The 6,505-nt window shown below is 41.2% G+C and overlaps 1 protein-coding gene across 1 annotated transcript in view; it reads left to right on the plus strand.

Annotated features, from left to right (window-relative positions):
* The first annotated feature begins 2,507 nt into the window (after positions 1-2,507).
* rgs19 (regulator of G protein signaling 19) overlaps positions 2,508-6,505 on the plus strand; it is a 40,036-nt gene continuing 36,038 nt past the window's right edge. Inside the window, 1 exon segment of the mRNA XM_076275612.1 lies at positions 2,508-2,612. The gene's annotated coding sequence lies outside the window, so the exon portion shown is untranslated.

Consider the following 6,505-nt stretch of genomic DNA (forward strand, 5'->3'; position numbering starts at 1 on the left):
AGACATAAGCCAGAATAAAGTCTAACATTTTCCAGTATTTTCTCTCTACCTCTAGCAAGCAAATAGCCTATCAGCGAGAACAACTCGGTTCACTCAGGAGCCAGCTAACCATAAAGGAAGGTCTTGTTTCCCTCCAGCTTGTGAGAGTTCAGCCACATGACAAGCCCCAGAAGTGTGAATCATGTTAGTTTGAATCTGAGGCTTCAAGTCACGGATGACAAATCACTGTTACTTCTCTGCTAAATGGAAGAATGCATTGAAGCTTGGAGAAATGTCATAGCATGCTAACAGGCTGCCATCTGAAAAAATAAACAGTATGTATAGGTTGTTATCAACTGACAGTAATTCAAACTGATGTCTGCTTAGTGTACTTAATTTGTTTCTGTGTTGCTCAGTGTGATGTTAGCCATGCACAGTAAAGCACTGTCTCCTACAGAGAGTCATAATGGAGGAGTACTTTTTTCATTGCTGCGCATTTGATCCATATTCAACCAAAGTGAATATCATGGGTAATGCAGGGGTTAGGGTAATAACATGCTGAGCAGACAGTTGTGATACCAAATCTAAAAAAGGCACAAATTCATCTAGACTTTCTTGCACAAACATTCCCCTCCCAATGTAATATTTTATATTACTTGAAGTAAAAGGTTTTCCTCTCTCAATATTTAATGGTTAACACTATCACAGCCCGCAAAATTAAAGGGTATGTGAATTGATGACTTTTTGCATTAATATCAGATGACTAAATTGTGTTATTTTTTCACTGAAACATTAAGAGAACCAAAATATTTGGAGGGGCGAATATGATATTCATTTTACAAACTGACAATACAGCATACTCACACAATTGGCAGACAGCACATTCTAAAAACAAAAAGACAGCAAAAGCCATCGCTCTCTTGATTATTTTAGGTCAGCATACAGTAAAACAATTATATCTGTTAACTTTGGGGAAATATGTAGAAAGAAAGAAGAGAAAGAGCGGTCCAATTTGCATTTTAGTTGCATCATGACAGTAAACATATACTCAAATGTTAAGTGTCTGAGAACTTTTATGACAAGTCTCCCAACATCAGAGGATCCACAGATGGCTAGTGACATGATATTTGACTCGCCATGCTGTACCTAAATATAAACTTGTTTACTCACTTATAGACTCACTCATTGTTTACTTACACACACACAAAATAAACTTCACTTCCACTTCAGAAACAACGACAAAAAGCCCCCCCCCCCAATAGATAAACCTATCGTATAATTAAGCCTTTCTTACTTGCCCCATGCAATTCAGTTGCATTGTGTAGATTTTTCATGATAAGAGTTCTGAGAGAATGGGATTCTTTTTCATTTCAAGTCTTGAGGAGAGCCTTGCTGACACCAAGTGGCAAGAAAGCCAGACTTAATGACAAAAACAAAGACAGAAAATGAGGTTTTGCCCAGGATACCTGTAAGAGCTTAGAATATGGTTCACCGTCTAACATGTATACTGCCTCACCAGGACATTAAACTGCTTACATCATAACATTCTGACAGGTTTAACAGGTTGAAATTCAAATAAATGCATAACTTTTACAACTTTGCGTGAAATGATAAATAATATTACAAAATGTTGATTAAAAGTAAGATATAAATGTAACATAAAAACATATTCAGCTTCAGAATGTTTCTGAATGGAATAGAACGTTTTTGTAGCCAAAAGATTGCATTGGCTTAATAATTTGTTTGTTTGTTTGTTTTTTAATCAGCATACATGAAACTTTTCACCTTGACCTGCCAATCATGGCCTAGCCTACCATCAGTTCGCTGTTATTGTTGGTGTTTGGCGCCCCTTGCTGGCTGGTTGAACCACGAGATAGGCTACCTGGAAAAAAAAAACATGTACAGTAGGTTATCACAAAATACTTCATACTGAGACGATAATTCTAAATTAATGCATAATTTGACAACTGGTATCCCAAATTATTTGGAATCTGAACCAAGGCAGCTTTTTCTGTGGTTGCCTCTAAAACTCTTCAGTTTATTATGAGATTATTTAAGATAGGCTACTTTCTCTTCAAACTTGGCTTCCACGTTTTATTTGTGATAGAAACTCTCTCAAATAGGCTAGTCAAAACTTGTTTTCATTTGTTTAACAAAAAGTTTCTGAATTTGATAAATGGATTAGGCTGTATCAAAACTCAGAGGACAACAGATTTAGGCTACACATCTGTAATGAGTAAGAATATTAAGTAGATAGGTAATTTCCAAGTTTGTAGTACTGTTTAGGCTTCCTCACTCTCATTGAAGTATTAGTCAATCAATGAATAAACTAATACGTTGCAATCTGGGAAGTGGCCGTTTTCAGTGTAGCCTAGCCTATTACTTACTTCACACACGGAGTTCCAGCAGAAATTACAATTAACGAGGAAGTCCTGAACTGCCTGAGTAGAACTGTCTAAGTTGACGCATGCGCACTATGTCCTCTGCCTGCCTCTGTAAGGGTGTCGATTCTGAAGCTGGAACATTGGAAAAAAGATACTGTATTTTTACACATAAAACAAGATAAAAAGAAACGGATGTGCTTCAGAAAACGAAACGGCTACCGCCCTCCAGATCATTTTAATGCAAAAATTGTAAGTATGATAATCTACGGCATTTTCAAAAGAAAAACGTTTAGTTAGCTTGTGGATGGTAGGGTTTTCCCGTTTTGAAAAGCTCCGTGATTCCTCAAGAATGGGTCGCCTACAGCAAACCCCCTTTTCCCTTTTCCCCATGGTTATAAAACAACCAGAGACCTTTGAGTGGTGTTAAATAGCAGCCCACACCAAAACAGAAAGGAGCTTTCCTGGAAACCGCCGAGGAATTGTTTTTGATACATGGACCACTGTGGTTAATCAACTGAAGAAGGACTGCTTATTATTTGTCACTGTTCCACTGCTTAATTTGTAATAGCGGAATAGTCTGCTAAGAACAGTATTAGCTCAACATGGAGATGTCTCCCTATAGATTTATCTCTAACGCTGTGGTTTCGAAACCAAGTAGGATAAATACGTAAGGTGTGCGAGTATACGCTAGCTGAAGCATTATGTTCACTGAGCTTGCTGGCTGTAATTTTGCAAAGGGGAGTGAATCGTGCTCCGAAGTGATGTTTTCAGTGTACAATTACCAGGCAAAGAAGAAGGGGGAAGGAGTGCACCCGGTGTGTCATGGGGTAGCGGGATTGTAAATCGGTTAGTTTTGTCTTAAAACCGTATTAATGTGCACCAGCAGTTTTCTTCGTCGAGCATTTTAAAGATAAGAATCAGTGCGTTTTCAGAGACGGCTCGGAGATTTGTCTTCATAGAATTTGAAGCTGACACTCTGAAGTAGGAAATGTCGACGCCAGCATTCGGTATTTGTAATTAAATCTCGGGGAAGGTAAGCCATGGTTAGAATACAGTATTTGTGGGAGGGAGCATCTTTTTTTCAAAGGTGTAGGAAGTAGCTGATACGAACAGCAGAATATCTAGCTGATGTTATTAAAGACATCTTATATTTGATTCAGTGTCATTGCATTCCCAAAGATTTATTCTTTTTCCACGTTATCGCTGCTGTAGTTACTGTGCTTTCCCTAAAGAAAGAATGGACTCTCTCTTCCCTTCTCTCGCTCTGTAGTAAAGCGCGTTCGTGACACACGCGCGAGACCTTCGGGTGAATGAATTTGGTGCGCGCGGGCTGCGAGTCGCGTACACGTCGAGCGGAGGAAGCCGAGGGGGCGGGTCTCTCGGTGTCGCGTGGCGGCACTGCACTTAAAACGCACTGGAGCGTGTGCCAAAACGTGGGGCACGCGCTTAGCATTGGATGGGACAAAATGTCAGCGCATCAACTTTGTCATTATGTAGAAATAAGTTTTTTTTTGTGACTTTGGGCATACATTGTATACCCTGCTCTGCATTTTGAAATGTCCAGTGGTTCAGCAACTTGATGATTTTGAAAGCTGTCTACTCAGGTAACTCTGTGGGGGAGGTTGAACCTGGTGGGTGTTTAACTTCAAGTGCGACAGTTAGAATATTTGCATATGTGCCTTTGTTTATATTTTATTTCCAGTTTCATTTACATTAAGAAACATTCTTAGGAAAATTCACAACACCATAGGCATTATCCAGCCATACAAAGATCCATGAATTATTTCAGCAGTCAAACAGAAACACTATAACAGCCCTTCCAAAGACACGTTGCAGAGCTTAGTGAAATTGGTGAGGCAAAAGAAGGAAATTGTTATAATGTGCTATAGTTAGGTTCTGCCGTTCTGAAGGCCACACATGAATAAACAGAAGCTAGTGAGGTATTGAACAGTAAGCCTGTGTCTCTGTGGGGTCACATCAGGGGTTTTGAAGCTCAAACACGGGCCATGTTAAATGGGCTCCTTTCATCAGAGTCTGACCCTGGGGACACGCATGAAGTATGTCTGAAAAAGACAGAAAAACTGTGTCTAACCTTGGCTAGTGTTGTTTCTGTGTGGGTAAAGAGGTGTACATGCATATGTGTTGGCACATACACACACACACTTACGAATGAAGAGATGCTGAGTACAGTCATGTCACACGTCATAGGCATATATCCACCAGTGTATTAAGTTTGTGTGTGTGTGCGTGTTTGTTTGCAAGAGCATGCACAATACATAGATAGATAGATAGATAGATAGATACTTTATTGATCCCCAAGGGGAAATTCAGGAATGACATTGTGGAACTTAGATAAAAAATAATTTAAAAAAAAAACATGGCACATGTGCACATACAACAAACATGTCGAAGAAAACATGTGTGTATGCTCGCGAGTATGCATGTGCAGCTATTGTCTAAAGGAGCCGGCAAGTTCTGGAGGCCTCTCCATGGCTGAAGTGTGCGCCTGAGAGAGCCACACCGGAGGGAGAATGGGATGTTAAAGAGGAAGTATGAGTCACTCGTGTCATTCTGCGGCCATTTTGCTCTCTCTTTCTCTCGTCCCTGAGTGGTGGCGTTTGCCAACTCACAACCCGTCCACCACAGCCTGACATGCACTCTCTCCAGTAGCCAGAACCAACAGGGCAGGACGTCCTCTCTCTCTCTCTCTCTCTCTCTCTCTCTCTCTCTCTCTCTCTCTCTCTCACGCTTTTTTCTTTCTCGCTCGCTCACTCTCGCACCCTCTCTCACAGTCTCTGGGTGTCCATCTGCCCATGCCTCTATGCAGTGAGTCACTTTGTCACACTGTCTTTACATCTGGTACCCTAGACACACGCACACACACACACACACACACACACATAAACAAATGCGCACATGCACACGCACACACACACACACATAAACAAATGCACACATGTGCACGCACACACACACACACACACACACACACACACACACATGCCCACACAGCTATAAAGAGATGGCATAGGTGTCTGTGAGCTCTTGTGCAATAGGCTACTGAAAAGTGAGCAGATGAAGGTGTGTCTTCCCCCGGGAGTTATTTTTATGTTCCTGGTTCACTTTTTTCTTTCTTTCTTTCTATCTTTCTTTTCAAACCTCATCCATTTTCTTTTCTTTCCTTTTTTTATTGCCTATTTTTTTCTTTTTTTCATCCCTCCTTCCAAGTGAAGTGATGACTAAGAGCCGCGCCCTGTACCTTTTAACAAAACCCCTCAGCTCCTGTTTAGCTGTGTGTGTCAACTCTGTTCTTTCCAGTGTTGGCTCTCTGTTTCTTCCCCTTTCCCCTCCCTCCTTCTCTTTCTTTTCGTCTGTTGCCCATTTCCTCTTTTTCATTTCTGAGTGTCCTTCCTCTTTGGGGCTGGAGTCGGGTAAAGGAGAAGTAGGAGACTTGAGGCATGGTGTTCTTCTTCCTCCTGGCCTCCAGTCTCCACTCAATGTCCCTCGCGTCGCGCAGCTAGCTGCCTAAACAAACGCTAAAGCACAGCCCCTTCAGGAACATACAAGAAAATCATTCTGGGCGAAAAAAAAAAAACAAAGTGAGTATAGTGTTGTTAATACTTTGAGCTTTCAAAGTGTTTTTTGGCTACTGACCGATAATCGGGCGTCACAATTTTTTGGTTGTGGTACATCTGGCAGGATGTAGCTGGGTTGATTGACTAACTAGCAGCCCCTATTCGTTGGTAGTGGGCAAGGGCAGTGCGGTTTGTGGTCTCGACTGGAGCTGGGTGTTGACGCTGTGAAGATAATGTGGCAATGTGGGGGTCAGGTTTTGGGTACCACAGCTAAGAAGAAGAGGAAGAGAATGCCTTCCACTGAATTACAGCATTCTCTGAATTGAACTGCTCTCAGAAATGGCATTCTGAACCATAGGCACAGTGTATCAGTACTGGTACACTCTTCTCACTCTGTATATTGTTCGTTTTTGCATGATGTTTAAGATGAAGTGATACAGTCTGTTTGCAGGATACACAGATGAGCGTTGATGGTATGGGGTCAGCAATACCTTACCTGCTTGTTATTAGATCATGGCATTTTCTTATCACTATTTTTCAAATGGTCTGCATAAAGAGTTTTTTAGA

This window comes from Alosa pseudoharengus, unplaced genomic scaffold (genome assembly GCF_046254945.1).
Source record: "Alosa pseudoharengus isolate Yale_2024_CS ecotype anadromous, Long Island Sound unplaced genomic scaffold, YU_APseudo_1.1 YU_APseudo_1.1_scf_9, whole genome shotgun sequence".
Classification (NCBI taxonomy): Eukaryota; Metazoa; Chordata; class Actinopteri; order Clupeiformes; family Clupeidae; genus Alosa; species Alosa pseudoharengus.